At 48.7% G+C, this 5,325-nt stretch overlaps 1 pseudogene; it reads right to left on the reverse strand.

Moving 5' to 3' along the window:
- Positions 1-4,795, reverse strand: part of LOC132998382 (sodium/potassium/calcium exchanger 1-like) — a 13,392-nt pseudogene extending 8,597 nt beyond the window's left edge.
- Between the last annotated feature and the right edge of the window lie 530 nt (positions 4,796-5,325).

Raw genomic sequence — 5,325 nt, forward strand, 5'->3', positions numbered from 1 at the left:
ATCACAACCACACACAACAGGAAACGACACCGAGACGACTTCCCTGTTGCCGCTCTCACCTGGTCCGGCTCTCCGTGGCCCCGGGGTTCTAACGGCCCCCCCCCGAGGGCCCCGGCCTTTCGGAGGAAAACCAGCAGCAACAGTTTTATCTCCTGGATCCACTGAGTTCTATTTCTTTTTTGTGTTATTGACTCATTTTGTGTTTGTTGTCACCAGTTTACAGTCGGGGGGTTTGGATTGATATATAACGACCGACAGAGGAAATCAAACCTGGTTTGTTTGGCTCCACATTGACAAATCTCAATGTTCCCACATAGAACTGAACAAGGAGCAGGGCTGGTGTGTGTGTGTGTGTGTGTGTGTGTGTGTGTGTGTGTGTGTGTGTGTGTGTGTGTGTGTGTGTGTGCGTTTTCAGACACATTAGAAAATACCCGTTGTTCGGACGATGTCGCGTTAGGAACTCAAACGGTTTAAAAGCTGCATCTTCCAGATAATAATAATTATTATTATTGGATTCATTTCTCGCTTTCTGGTAAAAAACTGCACAAAGTCGGCTCCTCTCGCTAAAGCTCCGCCCCCAAAACACTTGAATGAGCCTTGACTGACGACTGCTCGAGGACGACTGGCTTGATAACTTCTGAAGATGGTCTCTGCTTCGGGAGGGGGGGGGCACGACTCTCTGGCTTTATTCTGATGTTTCTGGTCAGTGTGAGGAGAAGAGCTGCAGCGGGAGACTAGAGCACAAGCAGAGAACATCTGAGTGAGAGCTTTCACACATCCTGCAGAGTGGTGACGCTCGGTCCAGCTGCAGCCGAGGCCTCCACCTCCTCACTGCTCCTCCTGGCTCCTCCTCAATGCTGCTCGTCCTCCCTGCTCGTCCTCCTCACTCGTCCTCCTCCCTCGTCCTCCTCCCTGCTCCTCCTGCTCCTCCTCCTCAGGGATAAGGAGCTTGCTCCTGCAGCACTCTGGCTCTGCTCCAGCTCTTATTAGCCTGTATTGAAAAGCTGATTAAGGATGAGCTGTGGCCGAGCACTGCGGGGGGGGGGGACGAGCTGAAGGTCGCCGCGGTTCAGTCACCTGAACTTACAGGAGCGGGGGGGGGGGCGGTGCTGGGTCACCGGGTCCAAGAGCTGCAGCGGTGACCGATTAGTCGACTGATAAATAATGAACGTTCGTCGTTTTCCAGCAGAAATATCAAAAGATCTCAAAGCTTTGAATTCTCAGAGGAGACAATAAGTTAATTTATCTATTTATTTTTGATAAGTTATGATTAGAATAATATAACTGGTTGTTGTATCAACATGACCCACGACAAAATTGTTGTAATAATCTAAAATATGAAGTAAAAAATAGTCTCCATGGGAGAAGCTTTAATCACTGATACACATTCATAAATTTAAATGTTTTTATATCTACATGATAATGTGATTATAACGTGAACGAGACTTTGAGACATAAAGTAAATAAAGTCACATAAATCTGATATTGACAATAATACAAATCATTTTTAATATTGCGTAATTGTCAAAATTTTAAGCTACTGCTACAAATCGAATTTTGTTTAAATCTGTTTTTATTAGTTTGACTGAGCATAATTCATTTGTGTGTTCGAATTTTTGGTTTATTCTCTAAATAAGTGAAGAGAGAAGCTTCCTCCTTCAAATCGTCCGACAGGAAACATCTGTTTTCTACGTGTGACGACAAAAGTTTGAAGATCGAATGTAAAAATTAAAAAAAATCTCATGTTTTGTCTCGTATTAAATTCCCAACCCGTCTCCCAGGAGGCTGTGGATTTGATATATCTGGATCTCAGGTGTTTGTGTTGTGGTCGTTACCTTCTCCCAGAGGATCCAGCGTGTGGATCATCAGCTGGAAGATGGTGCTGCGCAGCGACGTGTTGTGCAGCGAGGCCGAGCTGCCCCCCCGCTGCAGGACGGGACGAACCTGAGACCACAGACACACAACCTCAGGGACTCCAGTAACACACCAGCATGAAGACAGAAGCTGCATCACTCAGACACGTGTAAATAGTCTGATTTAGGCACTTCTGTTGTGTGACATCTCATCCCTTTCAAAATAAAAGATGATATTAGAGTTCAAACTCCAGGAGCAGTAAAGTGACTTCACTCACCCGGAGTCTTGCTTCTGACGGCTGCTTGTGGAGTTGAGGGCGGCTCGGAGGAGGAGGAGGAGGAGGCTCAGGAGCAGGTTTGGGTTTTTCTTCTGGCGCTGGTGCAGGAGGAGGAGGAGCAGGAGGAGGAGGAAGAGCAGGAAGAGCAGGAGCAGGTGGAGGAGGTGGAGGCTGTGTAGCATCACTCTCCTGTAAAGTCAGACAAAATATGCTGAGTATCTCTTTGTAATCGTCAATACAACCTTTATTTTTCTCTGTTTTATAGATTAAATATCACAACAAACAAAACATTTGATAATTCCAGTATTAAAATTGTGCTTTTTCCACTTTATCTACAACTCGTATTCACCAAATGATTAATTGAGAGAATAATTATCAAATGAATCAAGACCCACAGTACAGATCTAGACCATCACTTCCCTTTCATGCCAACAAATACAAGATAAAACTAGAATAAAAACACTTTCTCTTGAATCAGCAGCTCCTGGATCCTGTGTTTTAGATTCAGCAGGTTCTCGTCTCTGCTCTCACTCAGAGATCAGACTAAACCAAACACCTGATTGTGGAAAACGACCAGAGATGAATCAGAGAAGCATCTTTTTGAATTCCAGTAATCTGGAGTGGTCGCTCCCCCCCCCCGGCTGAAGGACCTCAGGGCGGCTGCAGACGTGCCTGAGGGCGATTGGAGAATGTGCGTCTGACACTTGAAACCCTGGAACACCGCGGTGCATCTTAACTACAGACTCAGACGTGAAGCTGCTGCGTGAAAACATGGATTCTGATGTGAACCCAGTCTCCACCGCTCGGTGACACCTGGACTCTTTCTGTCCAGCTTCAAAGGGCTGTCGCACAAATACGCTCGGTCACCTGCTCAGACCCACAATCCCTGTTTCCTCTCCGCACAACAGTCTCAGTCCTGAGGAGATGAAAGAGGAGCTCAGCGTGTGGAGGGAAGAGTTCCTGGAAACATCTGCAGCCCTTTTGTTTCACATCACTGTGGGCTCTTTGTTTCCAGGGGTTGTTGCAAAAACTGTGTGAAATCACCACCTGATTGTGTTGTTTTTGTCCTTGTGTGTCGTCGTGTTCATGAGCTTTGAAGTTGGTAGAAGGAACAAACATGGACGCTGGTGATAAATTGTGTTTAGAGCTTTTAAACAACACACTCGCGAAAAAACCCACGAAGCAAATGATGTGGTCGTCGTTTCAACTTCAGATGCTTTTCATGTATTAACAAGTTTTTGCAAACATGAATTTGTGCGTCTGCAAATACGTGTTGACCTCTGACCTCCATGTGTGCGACTCCCATCACACCGAGGACCTAGATCTTCTCTATTAGCTCACAAATCTACAGCTGAGCAAGTTTTTTAAAGATGTAAAAGTAGAATTCAATTGAATATATACATTTCTATATTTTGTATTCAGACATTTTGTGTTTCTTCATGTGTGTTAATGTTAGAAATTAGATTTTTACATTGTCAAATTGCTCGAGTCTCCAAACCCAAAGAGATTCATGAACTCATTCATAGATGAGGAAACCAGTTACTATTCTTATTTAAGAAGTGTTGAACTTCACATCTGTATTTGACTTTTAAATCTACAACTCTAAACACTTTAGGTATTTTCTCTATCTCCTGCTGTGAACCTTCCCTCAGACACGCGTGTGATCGGGACTCTGACCTTCTCCGAGCCCTCGGCCGTCCACACCTTCACGATGCTCACGTGCTTGTTGAGCTGGCTCTTCACCGCCTGCTCGATCTGACCGTTGACCTTCATGAAGCTGACGTAGCCGACGTAGCCGAGCAGCAGCAGGAGGCTCTCCCACCACACGATCACGCTGTCCAGGAAGAAGACCATGAGCATGATGAGGTCCAGGATGTAGAAGGTCACGTCCCGGAACAGCGGCCACCAGGTCAGGTGCAGCATCTCCCGGGAGAAGATGGCGCACATGCCGATCACGAAGAGGATGTTGAACACGGCCGAGCCCACGATGGTGCCGATGCCCACGTTGCTGTGGGAGATGAAGACGCCGATCAGGGAGGTGAAGAGCTCGGGGGCGGAGCCTCCGGCCGCCATGAAGGTGGCGCCGGCCACGTCGTCAGAGATCTGCAGGCTGACGGTGATGACCTCCAGCGCAGGGACGAAGAACTCATCGCAGACGATGGCCAGGGCCACAAACATGTAGATCATGCCCAGGACGTGCAGCAGCACCCAGCCCTGCCGCCGCTGCTCCACTGAGAAGACGTCCTCGGGGAAATCGCCCTTCCTGCGAGGCGCCTGGGGAGGAGGAGCCGTGGCGTTGGGTGGAGGAGGAGGAGGAGGAGTCGGAGGAGGAGGTTTGGGGGGTTGAGGTTCTACGTAGATACACTGTTCGATGTCCGTCCGGTTGACGATCATCACGGGAGGAGGTCCGCTGCCCTCGGGGGGTGGGACCACCTCCTCCTGCGTCTCGTTGGACGCCATCACCTCCCGAACTCTGACCTCCACCTCCTCCCCATCGCCTCCCTCTGCTCCCAGAGCGCCGTGCGACTGGGAGGAGCCTCTCAGCTCCGACAGCCGGGCCTTCAGGGTCAGGGTGTAGACGAAGCACAGCAGCACGCCTGAGACGAAGAAGAGGAGGCGGCCACGCCGGAGTCTCCTCCTCCTCGGGGGGGGGCGCACGTTCATCGCCCCTGGTGGTCTCGACTCCAGACAGGAAGCTACGTCAGATGCATCCCTGATGGTCCTCCATGGATCCGTGAGGCGAGAGGAGACACACACACCTGCACATTGTGCGTTTCATCCTTTCACTGCTGGCAGCTCCCGCCTGAAGAAAACAAACACACAACTGGTGTCATCATCCTGAACACATGTGGTTCCCTCTCAGAGGCAGGGAGAAGTGTGTGTGTGTGTGTGTGTGTGTGTGTGTGTGTGTGTGTGTGTGTGTGTGTGTGTGTGTGATGCAGACAGCCACCTGTTACTATGGCTACATAATCACAGGCTTTGGATTCTCACAAAAAACATCGAAGACTCGTTAAACACGTAATAATAAAACAGGGAACACAACCTGCGTCACACTTTGAAATTAACACAATTAAATCCAGAATTGCTTCTTAATTGAAAAGAACATGTGTTACAAGCGTGGACGCGCGCGCACGGGGAAGAACGTGATGAAATGCGCGTGCACGAAACGATAATTAGACGCAAACATTAAAACA

Source organism: Limanda limanda, chromosome 3, assembly GCF_963576545.1.
Source record: "Limanda limanda chromosome 3, fLimLim1.1, whole genome shotgun sequence".
Taxonomy (NCBI): domain Eukaryota; kingdom Metazoa; phylum Chordata; class Actinopteri; order Pleuronectiformes; family Pleuronectidae; genus Limanda; species Limanda limanda.